The following is a 6,336-nucleotide window of genomic DNA, read 5'->3' on the forward strand; positions in this document are numbered from 1 at the left end:
CCATGGTTTATCGTCAGGTACTACGCATGGCCGGAGAAGAGATGGCGTTGTACTCAGTGAGAGCTGCAGGTTCTGCATGTGGCCTACATGTGTGAAGGCTGGAGACTGAGTGAGGGCTGTGGAGTGAGTGACTGCTTATATAGGGACACACCTGAAATTGGTCAATGAGATGAGTGGTGATTATGGCAAACACCTGTGTCGTTGTGGATGCAGGGAATGTCCACCAGAGGCTGCCATTCAGACAGCATGGAGATAATTCACAACACAGACAGACAAAACAACACAAAACACAATTAAACAAAACAAAAAAACACAACATACAAGAATACATACAACAGCAAAACACAGAGTATTAAGTGGATCATTGGTTACTTAATCTTAATAGACGTGTTAATGATATATTAATTATAGCGATGATTAGTCATGAACAGGTAGTCTCAAGGTGAGAGGACAGCGCAGTTTTAAACAGACTAAAATAAGTTATTGACCGAATATGAACAGGCAAGTTATTCCAGTCAGTGGGAGCTTTAAACATAAATGATTTTTTTGCCAACTGAATTGGTTACCCTTGTTGGAACTTTAAAATACATCTGTGCACAATGTCTCAGTTGGTGTTGAGAGGCGTAGGGGTCCATATACTGTTTTAAATACTGTCGATAGTTAAACTGAATACATTTGAAAATGAACTGCAATCAGCGCTGCTGTCGTCTGACGTCCAGGAGGACCGTCCTGGGGGTCCAGGAGGACCGTCCTGGGGGTCTTGACCAAAAATGTTTGAGAACCACTGCATGCACTAGTTGGCTGTGACTGAACACACACACACACACACACACACACACACACACACACACACACACACACACACACACACACACACACACACACACACACACACACACACACACACACACACACACACACACACACACACACACACACACACACACACACACACACACACATGCATTCACACATCATTTGTTTAAAACATGTGATTGATTATCATCATTACACTTTCACTTCACTTTGTATTCGTTCTACATGTTGGACAGCTGTGTGAGGGTTGTGTGAGAGATCACATAGCTACAGGAAAATCGTGGTCACCTCTAGCTTCCGTACTCACTGTGGTTGAAGAAAGAAGAAAGGTTTGTGTGTGTGTGTGTGTGTGTGTGTGTGTGTGTGTGTGTGTGTGTGTGTCAATATCCAATTTACAAGCCCACAAAGAGTAGGCCTGTATACTCACGCACACACCCACACGCGCACGTACGCTGCGCACGCTAAACGTTGGGGGACATACTTTGATTCAATTGAACAGCAGATCATTGTGTAATTGATTCAACTAGACCGGTGCCTGTTGGTTACCGGCCTATTCGGAAACGATGCAAGCTGGGAACGATGCAAATAGGGAATGCATGGCCCATCCTGTTCTGCAATACTCATTCTACCTGTTGTCAGAGTTGTGTCCGTCCGTCCGTCCGTCCGTCCGTCCGTCCGTCCGTCCGGTGTGCAGTCGGTCTCAAACTTTTTAATTTCAAGGACCCCCATAACTCTGAGAGTGTACAAATGCAACCAAATGGACCCACAACAGGTCACACAGGTCACAGTGCGAAAAGTGAGTTTTGAGACTAGACTCAAAAGAGTCAATGGAGGGTCACATATTGAAATTCTTTATTGGGAATAATCCCTTGAGATGAATCATCTCGTTTTCAAGGGGGTCCTTTTTTCCATATGGACACAGACTGTTAGCTGGTTGTGTATGTTGAATCTGAGCTGACCACGCGAGGTTCTCCGATAATATGTGACACCAAAGTATATTCCAACAGAATAGCAGTTTATTCTCCATTAATCCATGAGCCATGGTTTATCGTCAGGTACGCATGGCCGGAGAAGAGATGGCGTTGTACTCAGTGAGAGCTGCAGGTTCTGCATGTAACCTACATGTGTGAAGGCTGGAGACTGAGTGAGGGCTGTGGCGTGAGTGACTGCTTATATAGGGACACACCTGAAATTGGTCAATGAGATGAGTGGTGATTATGGCAAACACCTGTGTCGTTGTGGATGCAGGGAATGTCCACCAGAGGCTGCCATTCAGACAGCATGGAGATAATTCACAACACAGACAGACAAAACAACACAAAACACAATTAAACAAAACAAAAAAACACAACATACAAGAATACATACAACAACAGCAAAACACAGAGTATTAAGTGGATCATTGGTTACTTAATCTTAATAGACGTGTTAATGATATATTAATTATAGCGATGATTAGTCATGAACAGGTAGTCTCAAGGTGAGAGGACAGCGCCGTTTTAAACAGACTAAAATAAGTTATTGACCGAATATGAACAGGCAGGTTATTCCAGTCAGTGGGAGCTTTAAACATAAATGATTTTTTTTGCCAACTGAATTGGTTACCCTTGTTGGAACTTTAAAATACATCTGTGCACAATGTCTCAGTTGGTGTTGAGAGGCGTAGGGGTCCATATACCGTCTTACGTCCAGGAGGACCGTCCTGGGGGTCCAGGAGGACCTTCCTGCAGGGGGTCTCGACCGACAGGGTCCAGACCAAAATGTTTGAGAACCACTGCTCTAGTTGGCTGTGACTGAACACGCACGCGGCACACACACACACGCACGTACGCATGCATTCACACATCATTTGTTTAAAACATGTGATTGATTATAATCATTACACTTTCACTTCACTTTGTATTCGTTCTACATGTTGGACAGCTGTGTGAGGGTTGTGTGAGAGATCACATAGCTACAGGAAAATTGTGGTCACCTCTAGCTTCCGTACTCACTGTGGTTGAAGAAAGAAGAAGGTTTGTGTGTGTGTGTGTGTGTGTGTGTGTGTGTGTGTGTGTGTGTGTGTGTGTGTGTGTGTGTGTGTGTGTGTGTGTGTGTGTGTGTGTGTGTGTGGTGTGTGTGTCTGTCTGAATGAGTGGTTTATTTTCATTGGTACAGAGTGATCTGTTCTATGTGATATGAAAGTGCCGCCTACATTTAGGGTAGTAGTGAGGATACAGACAGTATATCTTCAGTGTGTTGTGAAGAGGTCAAATACCTGCAGGAATAATTTAAGTCATAAAGGTATAGATGGCTGTAGCGAGGCATTCTGACAACATTGAGGTCCAAGATGAAGACCAAGACGATACAATCTACGAGAATGAAACCACCATCACTGCAAGAAGAACTAATGTAGAAATGTCTGAAGAAGGACATTATGAGCGTGTTGATCTGCAAAAGATAGACGATGCAGTCTATGAAGATCTACGGAAAAAGACCAGGAAGCAATCTGGTAAGATTACTGAGATTAAAAATTACTGCTGTAAATACCACTGCAGGTGGTGGTATCTGGTTCCCAAACAGTGGGTCGAGACCCCCACCCCCCAAAAGAATTAAATTAAATAAAAGAAAAGATCTTCCAAAAGGAACTCATACATTTTAAGAAAACAATAAAAATAACTTTTAAGAAGTATAGTGAACATAGCAGATCTACAAGCTCACAACACGTTACGATGCAAGCTTGTAGATTGTCTACTTTCACTTGTTTGGGTCCCAGGGAGACATCAAGGTTCTGTTCTGAGTCTCGAGCTAAAAAGTTTGGGAACTTCTTTCAATGTGCTGAGCATGGATAGCAGAGTCTGAACGCTAGGATAAAATAATATTCAGTCTTAAACCACCAAAGTGGAAAAAGCGGCACTCCAAAATAAATGAAATATGCAAGAACGCTTACGTGTTTCGGCAAAAGCCTATAGTTTCCTAAGATAGCAGATTAAAATAGAAAATATTCACACTTGCATTTACACATGGATTAAAATTCTCAGTCGTCACGATTTCAGTAATTTGGATTCCATAGAAGCCAGCATGTCTTCTATGGAATCATGTCGCACAGCGAAAATACTCAACAACGCATATGCGACAAATTGAGAGCTTGTAGGTTGGCAATGTTTGGTTATTTTTTTTTTTTTAAGATTAGAGCATTTAAAGCGATCAAACTAGCAGTTAAGAAATATCTTCCATGACATCTTAACAGTCTTGGATATTCCATGTAAATGCAAGGGTTTAAGCCTCAATCCGTGATTTCTTCACCTGATTGGCAGTACTTAGGATATCATAGCAGGAACAATGTTACAAAAATTTGCTTAGGAAACAGCACTAGTGTGTATTCACAAGGACTTGTCTTGTGAACTTGTCTCTTAAATGTATTCAATCTATTTGTGAGTTGTCTGACTGAACGCAACATTTCAAAGCACTTCTGGTTGGGTTTAGCTAACAGGACTTTTAGACTCTTATCTTGTTTTTGTCAAACAGGGAGAAGGCCTTTCAGAGTGGTTGCTGGGTGTCTGGGGATTCTGTGTCTTATATCGCTGGGTGTGAACATAGCCCAGGCTGTGCACTGTGAGTATTACATGTGACTAAACTACCACGTCTCTCACTCCACCACAGTATTAACTGTTGTTGTGACTTCTCTTTTTAACCTAATTCTCACAGTTTTTTTGTGTGTATTACTGTGCATCTGTAAAGTATGATGAAAGAAGTGGTGTTAAGAAGTGATGCACATAAAAAAGAATAACTTCACGGGCACGGTGGCACAGTTGGTAGTGCTGTCGCCTCACAGCTAGAAGGTCCTGGGCGCTGTGGGTGCTGGCGGCGTGTTTCCTCCTCCACGTCATCAGTGCCCATACCCGAGGCGGGGTTGGCGAAAGGGCCTTTCTGTGTGGAGTTTGCATGTTCTCCCTGTGTCCCCTAGAGTAGGTACCCTCACAAAAAACATGCAGTAATCCTGGTCTCTAAACTGCCTCCCCCTGGCCAGCCGGGGCGCCTGATGGAGGGGAAAGGAACTGGTTGGAATAACATGTTCCTTCCACGCGCTACGTCGAACCAGGGAAACTCCCCCCTGTCAGGTGTAAAGGAGCAACTTGGACACTCAGGCATGAAGGAAGCATGAGTTCAAGTCTGTTGCTCTCCCCATGTCCCCATATATGGGGACTAGGTTGGCGGAGGGTGTGTAGAGCCCAGGATCACATTAGATAATTGACACAGGGGTGAAAAATGGGTTACAAAATCGTGGGATAAAAATTATTAAAAAAAAAGAAAAATAATAACTTCAACCAGATGCTTGACCTCATCATGAACAGAAGAACAACTGTTTATTGACACTATTCTTTGTCCTTTGTAGTCAATAAAAACCTGACCCTAGAGAATACCCAACTGAAGTCTGCCTACCAGAACCTGACCCTTGAGAAAACCCAACTGAAGGCTGCCTACCAGAACCTGACCCTTGAGAAAACCCAACTGAAGTCTGCCTACCAGACCCTGACCCTTGAGAAAACCCAACTGAAGGCTGCCTACCAGAACCTGACCCTTGAGAAAACCCAACTGAAGTCTGCCTACCAGAACCAGATCCTGGAGAATACCCAACTGAAAAATGAAGTAAAGCAGCTAAAGTGTCAGATAGCAGGTGAGAGAAGATACACGCCTTTTTGAATAAATATGAAATTGTATTCCTATTGATATTGTAATCATTAGCAGGGCTAACTCATCACTGCTGATTATTATCATAGAAAAGAATGTAAAAAGAATAATATATAGAATAGTAGTTTTGAAACAATTTTGCAATAGCAGATATACAAGCTCACAGCTTGTATATCTTGTACATGGGGGAGGCGGGGGATATTTTGCACAAAATATTTTCAGATGGAGGTCTGTGGCCAAATCATTTTGGGCGTTGTTGACATGAACAAGTTTTAGTAGTACTGATTTAGAAGGCATTTGTAGAATCAGCCTCAGGTCTTAATAATGGGTTAAAGGAGCACTTCACCCATTTTCAAATGGTTTCATATAATAGATCGTCACTAATGCTCATTATAACATGGCATAATTTCTGTCTACTCACTCTGTGTCTCATTGGTGGGCTGTGGACAGTTCAGAAACCTGCCCACCAATGACATCATCAATGGGGATGCTGAAATAGAAGCCATTGTTTTAGCTTCAACAGAGGGAAAAGCAATGGAAACACAGACGATGTGTAAGGAGGATGAAATGGCATAGAGAGAGTTGTGGGAATAAGATCTGTATAATGTCACATGTGCAAGAGGACTGTAAGAGTTAGGCCTAGATTATGGTTTATGGGTTCCCAAAGTGGGGTCCAGGGACCCCTGGGGGTACTTGAGGGAGTTCCAGGGGGTACCTAAAGTGTAGCTCAATTAGAGATAGTTAGGAACCAAATGGACCCTTATGGGTCTGTAACTCAGAGAGTGTACAAATGGAACCAAATGGACCCTGACGGGTCCATTTGTACACTCTCAGAGTTACATTAACAGT

The sequence above is a fragment of the Electrona antarctica genome, assembly GCF_951216825.1.
Source record: "Electrona antarctica genome assembly, chromosome: 17".
Taxonomy (NCBI): domain Eukaryota; kingdom Metazoa; phylum Chordata; class Actinopteri; order Myctophiformes; family Myctophidae; genus Electrona; species Electrona antarctica.